Genomic DNA, 22,644 nt, shown 5'->3' on the forward strand with positions numbered 1-22,644 from the left:
CCATACATTTCTTGTCTAGCTTCTGGACTAATGTGTCCTGTAACACATTACATCATGTAAGAAGTAGTGCTGGGTCAAATTATTCATTCAGTTTTTACAGCTTCATATGAGTGGGGCAAAAATGCCCTCCAAATGACCCTACTTTCAGTCTCTCCTCATAGGGCTTTGTTTCCAGACCCCTGATCATCCTCGTTGCTCTCCTCTGAACCAAATAAATTACCTCAAAACAACATATGTGAAGCACTTTAAACACTTGGAAGTTTTATTCAAATACTAATTATTATTATGAAGTTGTCTTTGGTTTGAGACAGTATGAAACATCCACAAGAAAATCCTATACAGGTATACTCAGAAATAAGTGTAGTCCATGGAATCTACACCCAGGTAAGTATAGCATTGCACCTTAATTAAATAAAGAGAACGATACCAAAAATTGATTATTTTTAAGATGAACAGTTCAAATAACTGTAGCTTGACAATGTTTTTGAATGAAGGAATGGATGCAAAAGACCCCACTGGTGCCTTTGTTTACACAATATATCATTTGGGTTCTTCTCCTTGCAGAGACTGAGCTATGTTATTCCACTTTATTTCAGTAAAGAGAGTGTTTCCATAGTAACCTGCTCATTCAGCTGCAGCACTCCATAACTTCTATAGCTTGTGAGGCAGGAAGAGTTAATTCTGGTTCTTTGCTGCTTCCCATGGCTTAGTGACAGCAGAAAGAAGAATCACTAAAGACCCCTGGTCTTTATATTCACTCCCCTGCTGTTGGTTACAATTAGGAACCAGTGAAAACATGAAGTTTCAACAAGAAGGTTTTCCCTTTCACTCACTCACTCACACACTCACATATATGTTCAAAGATTCACATGTTAGAGTTCTCATCGGTGCAGGTGTGAGATTTTTTGCCCTAATTTCCCCAAGGAAATTTATACATTTTAATGAGATAAGTAGAATATTGAGTATTACATCCAGTTCTGGGCTCCACAATTTAAGAAGGACGCAGACAAGCTGGAGTGTGTTCAGAGGAGGGCCACCAGGATGATCAGGGGTCTGGAAACAAAGCCCTATGAAGAGAGACTGAAAGAACTGGGCCTGTTTAGCCTGGAGAAGAGAAGATTGAGGGGAGACATCATAGCACTCTTCAAATACTTAAAAGGTTGTCACATAGAGGAGGGCCAGGATCTCTTCTCGGTCCTCCCAGAGTGCAGGACACGGAATAACGGGCTCAAGTTAAAGGAAGCCAGATTCCAGCTGGACATCAGGAAAAACTTCCTGACTGTTAGAGCAGTACGACAATGGAATCAGTTACCTAGGGAGGTGGTGGGCTCTCCCACACTAGAGGCCTTCAAGAGGCAGCTGGACAGCCATCTGTCAGGGATGCTTTAGGGTGGATTCCTGCACTGAGCAGGGGGTTGGACTCGATGGCTTTGTAGGCCCCTTTCAACTCTGCTATTCTATGATTCTATGATTCTATAAATATTGGTAAGGAAATAGGACCTTCTTCTTTGAGTGTTTATGGAGAAAACTGACCCCTTTCTTGTCTCCCTTTCCCTTACGTCTCTCTTTCGTTTCCCCCCTCCCTTCACATATGCGTGTTCTCATTTTCCCTCAGTATATGGAAGTGAAAGGAGGGGGGGTTTGAGAAAATCTGCTTCATTTTCTGGTGACAGGTGCATGAAGTGCAAATTGAGCTCAGAAGGAATCAGCCCATCTATTGTGAAACAGTTACTTTCCTACAGACATTCAAGCAAACTCTTCTGGGAATGAGGGCAGGTAGCTTCAAAGAGTTTTCCAGAGGAAAATTCCACTGTATATTCCCAATTTTGGAATGTTCTGTTGGCTGCTTCCTGGCTTCCTTTGATGCTGGTGCAGCTGGCCTTTTATTGAAGAGAGCTGTGCTCTTGCTCAGCAAATTACTGATGTCACGCTCCCTGTGGCTTCACATCTGGAAGGGAAGTGTTTGGGAACAAGCCTACTGGACATTTCCCCTGTACCCCCCCCCCCCTTGGGGACTTGAACCCGTTTCTCTATTGAAAGGAGAGTTCTTCTATACTAATCTTCCACTGCCCCTCTTTCCCTTAAGCTCACTTTGCAAAACAAAAACATTATCCCTGGCAAAGAAAGGACTGGCAGGAGCCAGTGAAAGGACTTTTAAAAGTGTGATATTTCCTCTGTACGTCTACTTTTATTTGTGTGAATTTAGTACTAGATTGATGCAAGGCATCTGGTATTGCTCCTATTCCATTTTAAAGACATGGGACATTTTAACAACTACTCACTCTAGTTCAGCCTTCCTCAACCTGGGTCGCTCCAGATGTGTTGGACTACAACTCCCAGAATGCCCCAGCCAGCTGGCTAGGGCATTCTGGGAGGTGCAGTCCAACACATCTGGAGCGCCCCAGGTTGAGGAAGGCTGATCCAGTTGATTTCTTTACCGGTGTCACAGGAGAATGGCAGGTTGTTCTCTTCCAGTTAACTGTGCATACTGTATTCAATCCAGAGAGACATAACAGTGCAAGTCACACTGGTTTCTTTCCTTAGGACTCCTGGCTAATTCTTATTTATTTATTTATTTATTTATTCCTTATTTAAAGTACTTATATGTTGCTTTCCAAGCCTGGTCCAGGACATTTTGCTGCCTGAGGCAGAACAGTAAATGCCCTCTATCCACCCAATCCATGCAAACTGAGGGCCTTAGCTAGACCTAAGGATTATCTCAGGTATTTATTTATTTTATTTATTTATTACATTTTATACCGCCCAATAGCCGAAGCTCTCTGGGCAGTTCACAAAGCTCTCTGGGCGGTTCACAGGTAAATGGATGGGTCATCCCTGCCTGCTCCCGGGATCCCCTGTGTGTCATTTGGATGCACAGGGATGATCCCGGGACAATCCCGGGATATAGGCCTGGTCTAGCCATGGCTGAGGTGCATAGTATCCAAAGTCAAGTTATATTGGCACATAAGGCAATAATTAAATAAATATCCCATTAGCACCTCTCCCAATTCCTGGCAGTAGAAATACAATAAAAACAATGTAAATAAATGATTTACTGCCCTTTCATTACATCCCAAACCTGTGTTACCTGAGGCAGCCACCTCACTCCCCCTACCTCTGATCCATTCTGCCAAAGTTGTTTTTCCAGCCCTTATTAGGCCTTTCCCTTCCTTGGTTCAACCTCCCTTGGAAGTTCTGGTGCCTCCGTTTGTGAAACTCGGTTTTAATAATAGAAAGAGATTTGAATTTGAATAGCACTTGGTTTCAGGTTTAGCTTAGAGACTGCCTGAACTTTTTGCTCACTGCCTTTCACATCTGCATGACAGGCAATAATAATCCAGCAGGAGCTAGATCTAAACACAGCGGAGGGGCAACTGCTTTCTCTTCCTCAGGTGGCCTTAGCATTTGCAGGTCTTAGCACAATATTTGTTCCAGGGATCTCTTTGGTTACAAGCCTCCCCTCCGTTCTCCTCCACAGAGCAGTTAAAGAAGATTGGTTGTGTGTTGAAGGAAGCCATACTGCAGGTTTTGTTTTTTTAATGTTTAAAAGGTGGATAGTCCACCTGAAAGGTGGGAGGTTGTGTTAGACATAGGAAAGGAAAGGAACCTCTTATGCAAGCACTGAGTCATTACTGACTCTTGGAGGGACACCAGCCTTCGCTGACGTTTTCTTGGCAGGCCTTATAGCGGGGTGGTTTGCCGTTGCCTTCCCCGGCCATGATTACCTTTCCCCCAGCTAACTGGGTACTCATTTTACCGACCTCGGGAGGATGGAAGGCTGAGTCGACCCGAGCCGGCTGCCTGAAACCAGCTTCCGCTGGGATCAAACTCAGGCCGTGGGGAGAGTTTCAGTTGCAGAAACTGCTGCTTTACCGCTCTGCGCCACACGACATATAACTCAACTAAATTAGGCTTCAAATAACTAATCCATATTGTCTGTCAAATGCTTTGCAAAGCCACAGAAGAAGCCAGTCCCACTCTGCTGCCGAAAAACAACAACCACTGTGTCAAGGTGCATTATTCTGTATGCACCTTATTTCTGCAATAATATATGCCCTCTTGCTTTCACATAATGCATGAACTGGTTGGGACAAGCAGATAAAACCCATTATGCCAAACTAAAATAATCTTGTCTAAAAGGTAGGGATTTTTGAGATTCCAAACATCTAATGAGGGATTTTCAAAGGGTCTCCCAAGAGTTTTTAGATATTTTAAAACTCCACCCACATCACCTATTTACACTTCATATCAAAGTCTCACATGATTCAGGTTATTAGATGTCTATGAATCTCAGGCTTATTTCTGGCTGGTCAGGTTTGTCAGAGTCAATATTTATGCAGCATACATCCCTAATGTATCTTACTCACGGCAGGAAGGTTTAACAATGATCTAGCATGTGCATGTGTTAGCATAAGATACCTTTAAAGGAGACCCTGCTACGTATATGTCAACATTTGTAAAGCCAAAAGAGCAGGGCTTTATGGAAAGAAGAACCAACCATGGAATCTGTTTTCACTGTTGGGGCTCAGTTTCTGATTATGTGAAGCAGGATAGGAGCACATTTGAGTTGATATCTTTTGTTAAGGAACAACAGTATCTGAGCCCCTGGTCCATCTTTTTCCAGACATGTCTAATTCCCTTCAGCAGGGCCACGTGGCCTACAGGGAAGTTTCCAGCACCAGAAAATGCCACATACTTTCCAGTTTGATGTGTGCGGCCTGGCCACATCCACAGTTACATTGCCTGGAATCAGGGTATTTGCAGGAGCACTTTGTGCCTTATTTTGAGGACTTCTTCAAATGGCGACCAGGGGAAGGGGCCTTCTCTATGTTGGTAGCCCAGCAGTGGAATACCCTCCCCAGACATGTCTGCGTGATGCCATTACAAATTTATCCAGGAAGTGGCGAGGGGTAAATAAACCGCAGTGCTCCGAGGGGTAACAGTCACGTGGCAGGGCCGTGTGTTGTGGTTTATCTACCCTGCATTAATCTTTGCAATCAAACTGTAGAAGTAAGTATTATTGCATTTTTACCAATTTGGAGAGGGAGGGATTGTATCTGATAGAAGTGACATGCTCAAGACTCTTCAGTGGGTGCACGGGACATGATTCTAGATCTTCACAGTCCATCTGAGTCTGCCTGCAAGGCCAATGGCCACCTAGGTCAACTGGCCTTCCAAACGGTGTGTTGCAACCCTCAACACGCTCAGATTCTTGATGACATCACAGGGGCTCCCCAATCAGTACCATCCGTAACTGGCTTCTACCGCAAACTAGCAGTATCGTCACTCTCATTCCACTGCAAGAGCTCAATCCTGGAGATGAAAGGTACTCTTGTTTGGATTTCAATGCAGTGAACGCACTCCCAGGATGCCCCTACTGAGTGGCTGTAAAAAAATGTTACTTCTGGGTTGGATCCAGAACTAGTTGTGTGCAACTGCACAGGCAAAAACAAACTTACCTGCCTCCTCCTCCTCCTTCCCACAGCAGCCCCTCCTGCCCCATGAAAAATGCTACAAAGAGGATCCGGGGATTCTGCTGAATGGAGTGAGCTGTGGTGCAGGGGGAGGGGGCTCCCTAAAAATCAGACAGACGCAGAGGAAGCTTTTTTTGTTGTGCACATTTTTAATGGGTGTTTTCCAAGGGGGAAACTGTTACAACACCAGAATATGGCTTTCTGCAATGTCAGTGTATTTTAGGACGATGAGTCAGGCTACAAGTAATGATTTAAGAAATCAAAAAGGACTAAGCAGACAGGGTGGAAGAAGTTCAGCTATTAAACATGAGGCAAGGCCAGGGGGGGAAACGTGGAGCTAATTATCTGAGTGCCAAATGACTGCTTCAGTGTGTCAGCAGCAAATCAGTGAGTTCTTGCATTGAACGCAGTTTAGTTCCACTGGCTCCCACCACAAACATTAATCATTCACTGCTTCGTCAGAAGATTGGGAAACACACTCTGCCCTTTAGTTGCCAAGTTACTAAGCACTTCCTTTTTTCTCCGTTGCCTTTGCTTGAGGTCACTCCAGGCCGTCTTCACCTGACTGTGCTGTGAGAAGGGAGTTCCACCACACTCAAGAGACAGGGGAGCTGTCTTCACGTTAAGCCTTGCGCAGATGCAAGCAAGGAGGAAAGCACAGAGAGAAGACCAGCGGAACCACCAGAGGCTCCTTGGCCTTGAAGACAGTGATGGCCAAACTTTTTCACAAGCAACGCATGCCACAAGTCACGTCCAAAGGCTGAGACAGTGGCACATTCTGTTGCACATTCTGTTGCACATTGTGTGCGAAAATGGTGGGATGGATGGACAGACGGGGACAACATGCCAGCAGAGGCTCAACCCACATTGGGCGGTGGCCTCGATGTCCCAGTCAGGGGCCAATTTGGCCCTCAGGTTGAAAATGGTTCCCCACTACTGTTCCAGCATCACTACAGCCTCTTGATGTGCTGATGTTTATCTAAGAAAGGTATCTGTGGGGGCAATTGGAGGAAACTCTTTTACTGACAGCTGCTTTGTGTCTGAACTTAAAGCACTGAAAGAACAGGCCATAAGCACAACAGGGAAACCATAATATTTATGCAATAAATATGCATAAATGTGCATAAAATAAATTTATATGCATAAATATGCATAAATGTGATATGTACATCTTTTTAGGAAAAAGGAAAGGAACCTCTCGTGCAAGCACTGAGTCATTACTGACTCTTGGAGGGACTCCAGCTTTCGCTGACGTTTTCTTGGCAGGCCTTATAGCGGGGTGGTTTGCCGTTGCCTTCCCTGGCCGTTAACATCTTTTTAAGCCAGGGCTAAACTAGCACTGAAGCCAATTCTCTGTAAACTAGTTCAGTCTTGTGTACATGGTAGATCCTTGAAGTGTTTGGTTCTGGGTTTACTGCTGGGTTTTTCCTCCCTGAGGGCAGAGAATGCTGGCCTCCTGGCCCACGTGTTCTTGTGAATTGTTTCTTGCAAATATCTCACCCCTATGTTTCTCGCCATTTTCTGGACCATCCCTATTCACTTCCATGTGTAAATACTTCTTGAGCATGAATATACATATTGTAGTGCTGAAAGAAAGTGGATGTACAGAGTGTGTGCTGAGGTTAGAAATGGTGGGAGAGAGAGAGAGAGAATGCTACACAATCTGCTGCAAACAGGTAGGCGGTTGTCTCCACACTCCTTGGGCAAAAGGAGAGAGAAAAAGGTCTCGTACATCTTGGAAGGAGCTGAACTACTGTGGCCTCAAATGCCAAAGTTGTTGTCTTTCATAATAATGGTCCCTAACAACAGTTGCCATCTGGCACCTAACCAGTTCATTGTGGCGTGAGTCTTCCTAGAATAAGGGCCTGTTTCATTAGAAGCAAGAAGGCTTCATTCACCCAAAAAGGATGAGGTGGTATTAATAGGGTGGCCAAATCCAAAAAGGACAGGGCTCCTGCACCTTTAATAGTTGTGTAGAAGAAGGAAATTCAGCAGAGGGTCGTGCAGGTTACACCACCTTGAATTTTCCTCTTCTACACTATGATTAAAAGTGTAGGAGCCCTGTCCTCTTTTGGATTCGGCCATCCTAGGTGATAAAACTGTTCTTGGACTGCACCAAGACTGCAGATAGGATGTCACATAGATGAATGTTCCTCTGTATATTTAAAACATCAGCAAAACCACCCTCTCTGCATTGGAGAGAAGGTGAAGTTAGGCACAAACTAGTCTCCCTGATATCTAGTTTTGTGGGGAGCGTTTTTATATGAAGGAACATTCCACCATGTAATTCTCCATCTGCATTCTTGGTACAGTACAGAAACCGTTTTTCTACATCATTAGTGTTTGTGTAAACTGGGGATTTAAGAAATTGAGATAGGAGGTAGTGTGTGCATGTGTGTATCAATGTACTGAACTACATTGGAGTAATAATTGACTTTTAATTAGAGCAATCTGTCAGTTTGCTCAGGTTGATTGCTTGAACTTACAAGCAACTTGCACGTTATGTGGCATGTGAAAGCTTAGTAAGAGACAGTAGACCATAACTTCCCCATCCAGCATTTCCTCTTCGAGCTGAGCAGCACTGGCTGCTAATTGCTGATGCAGAAAGTGAATAAAGATTTTTAAAAGGTGCTGTCAAATCTTTCCAAAAGATGTAAACAGAGTCTCTGGGCCCATTCAGACAACATGCTAAGCCATGGTTAGGCTGCTAAGCCTTTTTCAGCAAATGGTTAGTAAGCTTGTTTAAACTGTGGTTATGTAACCACCATAGTTTGGAATGGTGCACATGACACGCTTAGCCGTAATGTTTAGCTCAAAATGCTTAACCACTGCGGTTTAGCATGTCATACGAACAGGTTTACTAATGGTTGGCACCAGAAATCAGGGAGTATTTTTGTTCAACAGGGACAGTTGAGATATATGAGATTGGTACCCAATGGCAACCTGGGTGTATGAAGAGGAAAGAGATTTCCATTGTTCTTCCAACCACAGAGATGAAAGAGGACGAGGAATGGATACAACTAGATAATCATTGCTACCATTTCATCGGAGTGTGAAGCATACTGCAGTGTCTAGAACTGGATCAGGTAGAACACAATTCTATTGATCAAGCCAGTAAAATATTGACAGCTTGGCCCCCTAGACCCATCGGTACACAAATTTGCCCCCACTGTGCTAACCGCCTAGTCTTGTGGCAGAGGCTAACAAGGAATTGTCCTTAGTGACTCCCATGAACTCCTAAGCACCTAGCTGCAGATTGAGGTGGCCTTCATACACTTTGGCATTTGGTGTCCTCTCTCCCAGTGGGGTGCCAATTGCATTGGAAAGATGGGTCGAGACAACCTCCTGGGTAGCTGGCTGCACACGTAAGTCTGACCTGAATGAGATACTGCGAGAGAACAGGTGACACCTGCAATATTATACAAAAGAAAAGATCTCAGCGTACAGCTACTTAATTGTACTTGTTTGCATGAGCAGCTTTTGACAGGAGGAGGCAGAGATTAAGCCCAACCAGGACAAGAATGCTATTCAAGTTTCTGCTTTACCCCATCCCCTCCTGAATTCCAAGTTGGCACCAGCCCTGCTCAAGATGGAGGTTACATAATAGGGCTTATGAAAGCAGAATTACCCGGCTGTGCCAGGATGGTTAGGCCAGTATGAATAGAGAAAACACACTAATGCTTCATCTTTTTGAACTCTGTCCTAATTGGAGTTGTTTGTTCAGGAGCATTGAGATTTTTGGAGATGGGTCACAGAATGGAACAACAGAGCAGCTCGTGGCTTTGCAGGATACACACATGGGATCCCTTTGTTCATTGAACTCCATACTCAAGTTCGGGGCAGTAAAAAGGAAAGTGTGATGAAGGGAGAGGGGAGTTGGTTTTTAATATAAAATTAAATAACACCAGCTGACTTCTTTGAAAGTCCTTTAGCAGGCATTAAAGACTCTATTATTCTGACAGTCCTTCCCTTTTTAGAACCTTATTGCTGACCGTCATATATTGTTTCTATGCTGTATGGTTGTACTGATTGTTTTATCTTTTTAAATTGTTTTTAACATTTTTACACTACCTAAGGTATTGTTTTATTGATTGTTTTTATCTTGTTTATCTTGTTTTAATTTTGCATGCCATCTAAGGTATTCTGTATATAGGCAGATTAATAATAATAATAATAATAATAATAATAATAATAATAATAATAATAATAATAGGCTATTTTAGCATGCCTGAACTAAGAGTGAGCGTAATCATTCCCCAATTCCCTAATTCAAGATATCCCTTCATTTAGCAACTACTTTTGACCATCGTATTTATCCCAAATGCAATGGGGCTAGCTAGAGAAGTGGGTGGGGTGATGCAAATGAGAACAGGCTTATTTGAAAGCCTGGAGAACTGCTGCCAGTCGGTGTTGACAATACTGGGCTTGTTGGACCAGTGGTCTACTCTACACTCATAGCCCTGTCACCTTGGAAGAGGGATGCTCCCGAATGTTCCTGTGCCTGCAATCAGCACTCATGGGGCACATGCGAGTGATCTTTACCACAAATTATCTAGATCCATTTCAATCGGGCTTCAGGCCTGGTTTTGGAACAGAAACTGCCTTGGTCGCCCTGTGGGATGACCTCTGTCGGGAGAGAGACAGGGGGAGTGCGACCCTGTTGGTTCTCCTGGACCTCTCAGCGGCCTTCGATACCATCGACCATGGTATCCTTCTGGATAGGTTGTCTGAGCTGGGAGTTGGAGGTACTGCGTTGCAGTGGTTCCGCTCCTACTTGGATGGCCGATTCCAGAAGGTGGTGCTGGGGGATTATTGCTCTGTGCCGTGGCACCTAAGCCATGGGGTTCCACAGGGCTCTATCTTATCCCCTATGCTGTTTAACATATACATGAAGCCGCTGGGGGAGGTTATCCGGAGATGTGGACTGAGGTGTCATCAATATGCGGATGATACCCAGCTCTACCTTTCCTTTTCATCAAACCCAGGTGAGGCAGTGGCTGTTCTGAACCAGTGCCTGGGCACGGTAATGGACTGGATGAGGGCTAATAAACTGAAACTCAATCCAGACAAGACGGAGGTACTGTTAGCGGGTGGTTCTTCTGTCCGGCGAGGTGATGTTTGCCCTGTCCTGGACGGGGTTGCACTCCCCCTAAAGGATCGGGTCCGTAGTTTGGGGGTGCTCTTCGATCCAGAACTGTCACTTGAGGCACAGGTGAACTCAGTGGCAAAGAGCACCTTTTATCAGCTCAGGCTGATATACCAGCTGCGCCCTTATCTGGACAGAGATAGCTTAGCTACAGTTATCCATGCTCTGATAACCTCTCGTTTGGATTACTGCAATGCGTTATACGTGGGGCTGCCTTTGAAAACGGTCCGGAAACTTCAACTGGTGCAAAACAGGGCAGCAAGGTTATTAACAGGGACTGGCCGGCGAGATCACATTACGCCAGTCCTTTTACAACTTCATTGGCTGCCAGTCCAGGTCCGGGCCCAATTCAAAGTGCTGGTATTGACATTTAAAGCCCTAAACGGTTTGGGGCCAGGTTATCTGAAGGAACGCCTCCTCCCATATGTACCTACCCGGACCTTAAGATCATCTACAGGGGGCCTTCTCCGTGAGCCCCTGCCAAAGGAAGTGAGGCAGGTGGCTACTAGGAGGAGGGCTTTCTCCGCTGTGGCACCCCGGTTGTGGAACGAGCTCCCCAGAGAGGTCCGCTTGGCGCCTACACTATACTGCTTTCGTCGCCAGCTGAAGACCTTTTTATTCACTCAGTATTTTAACACTTAATTTTAACTTAAATTTAAATTTTACTGTTTTAACTCTGTATTTTAATCCTATATCAACTTTGCTGTGTGGTTTTATCCTGGTTGCGCTTTTTATACTGTATTTCGTAATTGTGTTTTAAACTGTTGGGTGTTTTACTGTGGTTTTAATTTTTGTGAACCGCCCAGAGAGCTTCGGCTATTGGGCGGTATAAAAATGTAATAAATAAATAAATAAATAAATAAAACAATTACAAGAGTGCCATTGCAGGAGCACGTGTGCTGTTACGGTGCTTCTGCACGTGTATCAGTAGAAGTGGGTAGGGTTAGGCAGATGGCTACAGGGCGCAGGATGATATATTTTTAATGACTCCTGAAGGATGTGCACCCAAACTTTAATAATAATAATAATAATAATAATAATAATAATAATAATAATATCTGCTTCATGCTTCTGACAAAGTGGGTCCTCTATGCTGTGTATGCTTATTTATTTATTTATTTAAAATATTTATATCCCGCCCTATATCACTAAGATCTCAGGGCAGCGTACAGATAAAAACATACAGTATAAAACAATAAATATACACAGTTAAAAACAAATTAAACCATGGTCCAAGTTAAAACAATCTATAATTTAAAAGCAATAGATACAGTTAAAACAGTTAAAACAATGTGCCAGTGAGTTTAACCAGTGAGTTTATGGTGTGCATGCACACCTGCACACACACAGTCATCTTTAAAGTGCCACAGAACATTCTTTTTAGTTCAGATTTTTAAAGTGTGGGAAGAAGTAGAGGACTGGTACAATGCAAAATATCCATACCATAGCATTCCAGATGTGTATTGTGCTGAAGATTAGAGGCACCACCCCATGTTATGCAAACCATCACTTGAAGCAGGGGTGGGCCATTTGTGGGGCTTTGGTTTTTTTGGCCTACCACTCCCATCAGCCCTAGCCAGCCTAGGCAACAGTGAGGGATGATGAGAGTGGTAGGCCAAAGTGGCCAGAGGGCCACAAGTTGCCCACTAGCGACCTAAAATTTCATAGCAGACGAGTCACATTAGCACAGTGCTAGTGTGTCCGATGCATGAAGCAGCTCCACCTTCTTCTTAAGGACAGCACATTCTTGTTGTGCAAAAGCAGATGTCAGCCTAATCAAACTGGCAGCAATTTCCAGTCTACTTGGCACAAACATAGATAGTTTTAAAATGAGCAGAGCAGAGGAGAACCAACCTGAAGTTCAGAACCATATATTAGAAGGGGGCAGGGAGAGAAGAGGAGTGTGTGTGTGTGTGTGTGTGTGTGTGTGTGTGTGTGTGTGTGTGTGAGTGAGAGAGAGAGAGAGAGAGAGAGGGAGAGAGAGAGAGAGAGAGAGAGAGGGAGAGAGAGAATGCTACACAATCTGCTGCAAACAGATAGCTGGTTGTCTCCACACTCCTTGGGCAAAAGGAGAGAGAAAAAGGTCTCATACATCTTGGAAGGAGAAGAACTACTGTGGCCTCAAATGCCAATGTTGTTGTCTTTCATAATAAGAGCCCTGGAATGATTGTTGTGGCTACAAAGAGCTTTACTGGCTTGTCAAGAACTCCTGGTCCACATCTTGGTGTAACAATAGCTACAAAGACAAAAGTGTGGAATTAGGTACTGATGCTATGTTCCTGGTCATGGCATGACTGGATCATTCCATAAGCTCCTTCAGGCAATCTCAGTGATGATCCAGTCCATTTCCTATTTGTTCATGTATTGTAACCTTAGTCATAGGATGCTTCTTGGGGCTTCTCCACATTCAGCAACAATCCCACAGCCTTACCGGGGCTTTGTCTTCTGGAGTCTTCGCAGGTTTAACAATCAGCACAATATACGCACTCCTCTCCTTGTTTTTGCCAGTTCCTTCCCGTATCTTTCAATTACACTGCCAACAGATGGCGTGATTTTGATTTATTACAGCATTTTGGGGGTTTTATAAAATGACAGAATCCCACTTGAAAACAGCAGGAGAGGCACTGGAGGTTGACGATGTCATGAGAAGGTTTCGCAAACTTCCATGAGTGACCAATCACGAGCGTTTAATAAATTGCTTGTGTGGAGAAGTCATTGGGCTCCCTCCTATCACTAACAGTCCAAAGGTATTGTGCAGCTAATTCCATCTTTTCTTTCAGAATGTTTTGTTGTTGTTGTTGTTGTTTTGCTAGTAAGAAAAAAGGCAGAAGAAGCAGTGGGGAAATACTTTGCTAGACCAAGCCAAGTTTCATCCAGAAAAAAAAGCCTTCTCTAACTTAGTGCCCTCCGGATGTGTTGGACTGCAACTCCCATAATTCCTAGCCAGCATGGCTGCAAAGTAACATGTTCCTTTCTGCAGGCTGATGATGATACTCAGGCTGCAATCGAAACTAATAATATAATCAGCAGTAGTAGTAATAAACCGTGTGCATGATGCTGTACAAAGTAATATAAAAGGACAGTTCCCTGCCCTGAGGAATGTACAATCTAAATTTAAACATTGAGGAAGAGGAGGGAGAGGCAAGGATAACAAGGGACAAAAGTGAGCAAATGCAGTTAACACATTATTGTTGGAAATGAGAACTCAGGGGTGAAAGAACCGGCTTAAAGGGAAAGGTATGTTTTGAGGAAGCAACAGGAAAGCATATTTATTTATTTATTTATTTATTTATTTATTTATTCACTTGCCTCAGTGAAAACTTTTTCAATACATGATAGCAACATAACAAGAGGAACCAAATTCATCACTGTACAGAGGGAAGTCATTGAATGTACTAGAGATGCAGGATGCAGCAGCAGAAACTGAGTAGTGGATGTTATTGTTATTTAAGAGTTACACAGTCCCTTAAGTACTTTGTTTCTTGACCCTGGTCTCCTGTGTGCATAATTTACATAATTTGCAGCAGCAGATAATTTTCCTGGCTTCACCTAAGCAGGTTACAAAACGAGTGGCGAAACATAAAACTGTTACACCTAAGCAGGTTGCGTAATGAGTGGTGAAACGTAAAACTGTTGCCTTTAATGCAAGAATCAACAACAATTCCAGTGTTATCTGAACTGCTGGCAGCGTAATCGGACCCAGAAGATCAAGATCAAATCAAGTACAAGTGTAGACTTTTCTTCTGACACAACAAAGGACAAGTGTTTAGATATGAAAGCTCAGGATACTTAACGGTAGAATGCTGTATTGCCTCTGGACATAGAGATGACCTCTCCCTACCTTGAGATTACTTTACCATAAGCCTCACAGCTGGTTCATGTTCCATCACTTGAGGATTGCAGAACTGTGTGATTGGTTGCATGCATGAAATCCAAAAGTTTTGAGCAAATTTGTTAACATTTGAAACATATTAAAGCCTTTTTATGAAAGACTGATAGTATTCTAATGGTTCTACAACCTGCTAAAGACAAATATTAGAGGTAATGGGACAGAGACTGACAACCTGATATATCCACTATACAGTGGAAACATATCTGTAGAAAAGGATGTAAAATTTAATCTAATTAAGGATTTTGTTTACCAAAATTATGTTGCAGTGGTATTTCACTAGTTTGTGTGTGCTGTTGCCAGACAAGCCAATATTCTGCTAATTTTGACATAAAAAGGAAGGTTTCATTCCAGCTTAAGAAAGCATAAGAGAAATCTGCCATTCTAAGAGCCAGGCCTGACACTCAAAGCAGAATGGTGTATGTGATACAAAGCCATCACCTTTGACATGACCATGACTCTCCTGATTTGATTCCTTGATTTCCTACTGACCTTTAATACTATCTTCAATTCAGTCATCCCAAGAGAGTCACCAGGAAATTCACTCATCAAGTCTTAATGTTTACCTGTTTGTCTGAGCCCAGAGGAAAGAAAAGTTTGATTTCCAAATAGCATTTTGATAAGCCATTGTTTAAAGATTATTGCCATTGTTTAAGTTTTAAAGATTAAACTAAATTTGGGGGGCTTACAACCAGCTCCTAGACAGCCCAAATGGTAATAGGGGTCTCTTTGAGTTCTTTCTCACTAGAGGAATATTGCGGAATTCCCTCTTCTTCCCCTCCTTTCTTCATCGAAGGGGCACCCCACTGACTCCAACTTCATTGCATCCCAGAGGGTGCAGATATGGAGAGATAACCAACCCCCTACTAACTTTTCTCCAAACAAGTCTACTATCTTACCAGGTTTCCCCCTCTCTTCTCTTCTGCCATCACAGTCAACCTTCCCCACTTCTTTCTGCAGGGATAAGCAACTTGCTCTTTCCATTCACCAACTTTGCCACCAGCCTCTATTTCCTTCCCCTGCCAGTCCCGAGATCCATCCCCCTCATCTCTCCACAGCCCAAAACTTCTTCTCCTCCCCTCTGCTAGTCAGTTACACCAAATGATTGCTTTCAATGTGTCCGTCTTAATCACTAGAACTTGAATTCTGTACAAAAAAAATAGTGATCCTTTTAAAAGCCTATTTCTATGATCTTGTCTCTTGAATGTGTGTCTTTAATTCTTTTCAATACATTACTCCTGAGGTAAGCAACGGTGTCTTCAAAACTTCTCCTGAAGGTGCAATAGCTTTGGGACGCTCAGTACTCAATGTTAAAAGATCCCTTCAAGTGTCAAAGTTGCATGTCTGAAAGTGCACTCAGGCATACAGGCAAAGAAGACACTTACTAACAGTGTGTGTGTGTGTGTTACACTGGTATGTGTTGTTATAAGATTGGGAGGGGTTTGGGCAGGAGAAGGTAAATGGAGCCAGAAGTAGACAGGCTTAATAGTTGGTGACAAAATTGCCAGGTCCATCATTTCCACAGGGGCAGCCATGTTAATGTATTGCAGCAAAAGCAACCAAGAGTCTTGTGGCATCTTAAAGGTAAAAACATTTATTATGCCAAAGGTTTTATGGTGGAGTACAGCCCACATCATCAGATTTATGAAGTAGTATCTTGAGTTACAAGTGTGAGGGGATTTTCCATTGGCTATAGCCTCCTGGCATATGTTTGTTGCATGTTTGGACATATACATCACCCATGCGGAATGCTGGTGTACCCTCCACTGCCATGTAAAGTGTGAGTAGTTCATTACTTAGGCCTTGTTCACACATGGATGTTGGTCAAGTGGTGACCTACGTGTGTGAGAGAGCCATCCTAGCTTCTCCTCACCTCCTGCATTGAAACTGGTTCACACATTTATCTGCAATTTATCAAGTACTTCTCAGACAAATTATGAGAATTCAAGTGACATATACTCTTGCCTAGTGTGAACAGGGCCTGAGTGAAGACTGACAGGTGGAAAGTTTCCAGAGGGTAACTGTGATAGTCTATTGCAGCAAAAGTGTCTTGCGGCACATTAAGGTCTAATGGATCTATTATGGCATACATTTTTATGGACACTGTTTCATCAGATGCATGAAGTTTTACAGAGTGTTTCACGTTTATCTACAGTGCATATGAGGGTGTGTGTGTGTGTAGAATTTTAAACAGTGAGATCAGAAGGCAATTAAATGCGGGAAGAACTGACAGTGACGATCACAATGTTGTCAGTGGTCGTTCACAGTACAGTTGCTTCTGATAACACAAACACCCTGGCACTAGGTAAGCCAATGTGATAAAAAAAAATCCTTTATCCTGATTTAAGCTTCTGGTGATAGAATTGAACCTCTTGATGAATTGTAACCCAGCAGTCTCTCACTATAATCTCCTTTTGAGGTTTCTTTGGTTCATAATGGCCACTTTAACATGAGTGACAAAGGGCTTTGCTAGACCTGCCAGGATAAGCCGGCAGGGAGGCGGGGCCAAGTCGCGCTAACGTTAGCGCGCGCCGCCTCAGCTTCCAGACGCCGGACGTGCAGGGACGACGCAAGCCCTGCAACATCCGCCATTTTTTTTTTAATTTAAAGGGGCCACGTGCGGCCCAAAGACTCCGGAGAAGGTAAGGGTTTTTTTTAGTTAAACCCCCCCCCATCCGTCTTCCCTCGCCATCTCCTGTTCGTCACCTTCCGCCATCCCCTCTCCTGCCGGTCCGGCCTTCCCTCCCCCATCTCCCCCCCCCCGGATCACACCCCCCCCGGCACGATGGGCACAGCGCTCGTATGAGCGCTGTGCCAGGTCCGTGGCTTTTTGCGGCTACTCGCGAGTAAGCGAGTAGCCGCAAAAAGCCACAGACCTTCCTAGATGTTTCTCAGCCCCGGCCTGAGGCCGGGGCTGTGAAAAAGGCGCGCCATAAGCAACTTCGCTTATGGCGCGTTAGAGGAGGCCTCAGTGCGGCCTGGCACCGGATTCCCCTGTGCGTCATCTGGACGCACAGCAGGGAAACCGGCCCACAAAGCTCACTAAGGCCTCGTCTAGCAAGGCCCAAAGTGTCCTGGGAGGCTGAAGTGTTCCCCCACAGGTTTTTGAATACTGCCACTTCTGATATCAGATGTGTCTATTTATTATATTCCACAGAGATTGACCTGTTTGCTTTATGTAGATTGCAGAAGGGCATTGCTGACAGAAAACAGCATGTATCATGTCGGGAAATGAACAAGCGAATGACCCCTTTAGTGTTTTGGGTAACATTATTGGGTCCTGTAATAGTGTTTCCAGAGTTGATATAGGGAGAAACACACAGGGGCCGCACATCTGGGTCTGTCGCAGGGTCTGGTCCCTGAGTTTATATCCTTGGTATGTGGCCTGTTGTTGCTAGTGAGTAGCTATTTTAGCTTGTGTAGCTGTCTATAAGCGAGAACAGATCTACCACCCAAGGCCTGAGTCATTGTCCAGAATGGGCTGTAGATCGCTGATTATGCATTTGAGTGGTTTTAGCTGGGAATTGTACGGGACAACAAGTAGAGTTCTGTTTTCTCCTCTGGGTCTGTTCTGTAATAGGTTGTAGCTTGATCCTGGGGAACATTCTGGCCTTGTCAATCTGTCTCCCCCACCCCTCCACTTCATTAGGTGGGTAGTGTCTTCTGAGGAATGCCTGATTTATATCCTTACGTTTTCAAGTCTCTCCAACAAACCTGAATAGATACAGTTATTTATTTATTTATTTATTTATTTATTTATTGCATTTCTATACCACCCAATAGCCAAAGCTCTCTGTGCGGTTTACAAAATTAAGACAATTCAAAGTATAAAACAACAGAATAAAACCATAATATAAAATACAATATAAAAGCACAACCAAGATAAAAACAGCAGCAATGCAAAAATACAAAATTAAAATACAAATTTAAAACAGCAAAGTTACAATTAATTTATAGACTGTTAAACTACTGGGAGAATAAAAAGGCCTTCACCTGGCATCTAAAAGAATATAGCAAACCTCCTTAGGGAGCTTATTCCACAGCCGGGTGCCACAGCAGAGAAGGCCCTTCTCCTGGTAGCCACCTGCCTCACTTCCTTTGGCAGGGGCTCACGGAGAAGGACCCCTGAATATGACCTTAAGGTCTGGGCAGGTACATACGGGAGGAGGTGTTCCTTCAGATAGCCTGACCCCAAGCCGTTTAGGGCTTTAAATGTTAATACTAGCACTTTGAATCGGGCCCGGATCTGGACTGGCAGCCAATGAAGCTGGAAAAGGACTGGCGTGATGTGGTCTCGTCGGCCAGTCCCTGTTAATAACCTTGCTGCCCTGTTTTGTACCAGTTGAAGTTTCCAGACCATTTTCAAAGGCAGCCCCACGTATAACGCATTGCAGTAATCAAAACGAGAGGTTACCAGAGCATGGATCCATCCAGATAAGAGCACAGTTGATATATCAGCCTAAGCTGATAAAAGGTGCCCTTTGCCACTGAGTTCACCTGTGCCTCAAGTGTCAGCTCTGGATCCAAGAGCACCCCCAAACTACGAACCCGATCTTTTAGGGGGAGTGCAACAGTTGTATCATAGGGCTTGGCTGGATTCTATGGTGTGTTCTGGGTGGAACCTGGAAGCATGTCATTGTGCATAACGATCAGTAGGCTTCTGATATAAGGTGGCGCTTATTCTCTATTCTGTAGTTGCATAGTTGTGTCCAGAAATTGAACCTGTTGTATGGATTAGTGAAAAACTAGGTTGATGGTGGGGTGAAAGTTATTGAAGTCCTGGTGGAACTTCACTTTGATGAACAGATTAATCAACTAAAGCTTTAGTTCAAGCATGTGGAACTTTGAGGTTTCTGGAGCCCATTTTTCTTTCACCCGTCCCCAAATCCCTCCCCCCTCAGCCCTTCAGAGTCTGTGAGGCATTGGTGGGGGGAATGGGCATTTCAGTAGCAAACGGGGATGGACTGCTGAAACTGTCAACTTTAGCTTGCACTAAAATGGCCATTTTTTAATGCCGCCATCAAATTTGGTGCTGCACGTGGTTCATGTCTAGGCCACCAGTGCTTTAGTTGGTTGACTAATGGCTCTGCAAGGCAAGGACACAGTTTTATGGGTGGTGGTGATTTTGCACCTGTTGTGGTACTGAACGGTTTACCTTTGCTTTGAATGAGGCCTTAGCTAGACCTACCTGATAGTCTGTGACGGAGAAGGGAAGATCTCGTGTTGCGATTAATGCGAGATCCCTCCTCCGTTTACACGCGAGGCACGATGACCTCAGGAGGAGAGGTGTCGCACCCGCCATTTTTTTAATTTGAAAGGAAGAGGAGCGCACGAACGCTCATGCGCTAAAGGTAGGTGCTTTTGTAAAAAATAATTTCATTTCCCTGCTCCCCCCACCTTACCCCCGATGGGTGCAGCGCAGCTCACGGCTCCATGTGAGTAATCGTGCAGAGCCGAGTCAAACCGCAGCAACGGGCCACACGTTCCACGGTCTTGGGCTCAGCCTGAGACCCTGGAAAAAGCCGGTCCAAAGGGGAGGGCTCTATCCCGGGGCAAGGGAGGGATGATCCCTCCCTGATCCCGGGATCCCCTGTGCGTCATGTGGACGCACAGGCACGATCCCGGGATTCGCCCCGGGATAAAGCCTGGTCTACCAAAGGCCTAAGTCATATTTATTTTGGAATAGTATCCAAACTTTAAAAGTAATTGATCAGTTAATAGATTGGTTTAAAGTCAGACGATTAATCAAAAACAAAAAAGAGCACTTCATCAGATGCATGGAGCATTAAGGAGAGTTTTAGGGTTTTTATACAGTGCATATGGTCTGTGTATGCGTGTGGGGGAGGTTGTGGAAGCATTGTAAACAGTGAGATCAAAAAGCATTCAATGCAGAAAGTACTGATAGTGGCAATCACATTATTAAGTGGTCATTTACAGTGTAGCTGTTGCTGATAACCAACTAGGTAAGCCAATTAACACATGTAGTGTGATAAAGATCTGTTATCCAATTCAAGCCTCTGGCATTAAACCTGCTCATGAATTCTAACTCAGCAGTTACTCGCTCTAATCTTCTTTTGAAATTCTTCTGCTACACAATGGCCTCTTTAAGATCTGTGATAAGGGTGTCCTGGGAGGCTGAAGTGTTCTCCCACTGGTTTTGGAATATTGCCATTTCTGATACCAAGTTTGTGTCCATTTATTCTTTTCCGTAGACTGCAATCCCAAGGGTTTGAGGGAGGGTGTCCCAGGGGCCATTTAGTGTTTCAGATCTTCCTGAGTGTGTAGAGAGAGAGGTCTATCTTTGGAAGGAGAGATTTGGACCCTGCCTTCACGGCGCTGCATTGGCACTACTTTGCCACCAAACCCCGTGGTATTGCTGCTGCAGGGTGGCCGCGAGTAATCCTCACTGGAGGAGGCAGTGCAGGCTTTCCAGCAGCTCATGCAGCTCAACAGGCCTGCCCCCTGCCCAGCTTCCAGCGACCAATCAGAGGTTGGCTTCTGCTTGGGAACACCCCTGGCACAACAGCAGAAGACCCGTAGTGACCTTGCTCCAACAGGAAAAGTCCCCCTACTTTTCAAGTGAGTAGTTTCATGGGGAAAGCCCTACGGTGGCTGCAAGGTGGCTGCTGCGTCGTATAACCAACACACCACCACCACGCAGCTTTTAAACTGCATAGACAGCCCCTTGACCTCAGAAGGCCTCTTTCAGATGCCTTGGAATTGTCCCGTGGAAGCCTTGCCTCACCAATGTCAGAGCTTCAACTCTGTGGGAGATTTCTGTGGTGCGTTCGGGGAGGATCAGGGGAAGGCTTGGATTTACAGGATCCAAAGCCTTTCCATTCCCCTGGAAGACACCCCCCCAAAAAAAACTAGCAGGAAATCTATGCTATCACTGGAATTGGCATAGGTTAATTCTCTCTCATTGGAATAAATTGGGGGGAATTTGAAAGAATGGGAGAGATGGGCCAAAAAGTAAGTGTGTGTGTGTGTGTGTGTGTGTGTGTGTGTGTGTGTGTGTGTGTATGTATGTGTGTGTGTGTGTGTGTGCGGCACCAGGCCAAACCCTGCTCCTCTCTCCCTTCTGCTTTGCCAATGTGAGCCCTACTTTAAAAGATAAGAATGTCCGATATACGAAGCCACTGGTTATTGCACATGATGGAAAATGCTGACTCTGGAATTATGCATGAGGCCGTTCAGAATGTAAAACTTCAAACTCCCACTTTCAGGGGTGAGAGCATGGAGTTTCGTATTTAATCAGAGAGATGGCTGCATTTTACTTCTGCTGCCCTTTCCTGCTCCTTTCCCACTTACAATACCGTATTTCTTCGATTGTAAGGCGCCATCGATTGTAAAACGCACACTTATTTCAGTACCACCAACAGGAAAAAAAACCCTAAGACACACCCGCGATTCTAAGACACACCCCATTTTTAGAGATGTTTATATGGGGAAAAGAGTGTGTCTTAGAATCGAAGAAATAGGGTAAATTATTTTATTGCGGCTACTGCAAAGGATTGCAATACTGATTCCCAAACTGTGTGAAAGATAACCCTGTGATTCTTTGGAAGTCACTCAGTGCTCTAGTTCTCAAACTACTGCAGCCAGTGTTTCATGTGTGTGCCCCGCTTTTGCCTTTTAGGGATGGCTTTCTGGCATTTTGCTAGCAGCCCCAGCTGTTTATCCAGAGAGAAAAAGCGGCTGCATGTAATAGAGAAAAGGCTGGCCCTATGCAACTATGACCATTCCATTACAGAACCTTAAGTTTTGGAAACTGTTCATTGATTTACGGACACACCTAGAATTAGTGCAGGATAGCAGTGCTGGCTGCAGGATTTGTGGTGTGTGTGGGGAGGGGAGGCATCAGGCATAGCACCCTCAGCCATTTCCCCATAATCTAGAAGAGGTGGGACATGCGTAGTAAGAATCCTCTTAGGCTGCATCTAATCTTGAAGACTCTGGGCAAAGAGGTAATAACTGTAGCACTATTAAGCTGGGGGATCCTCAGCCAGGCTTGGGGTCCTGGCAAATGCCCAACCTTACCACCCTTTGGAGCTGGCTCTGCAGCAGAATAGGCTATGGCAGAGTAAATGAATACAGATTCCAATGGGCAGAGAAGAGCCTTTTGCCACGTGTAA

This window comes from Elgaria multicarinata, chromosome 1 (assembly GCF_023053635.1).
Source record: "Elgaria multicarinata webbii isolate HBS135686 ecotype San Diego chromosome 1, rElgMul1.1.pri, whole genome shotgun sequence".
Taxonomy (NCBI): domain Eukaryota; kingdom Metazoa; phylum Chordata; class Lepidosauria; order Squamata; family Anguidae; genus Elgaria; species Elgaria multicarinata.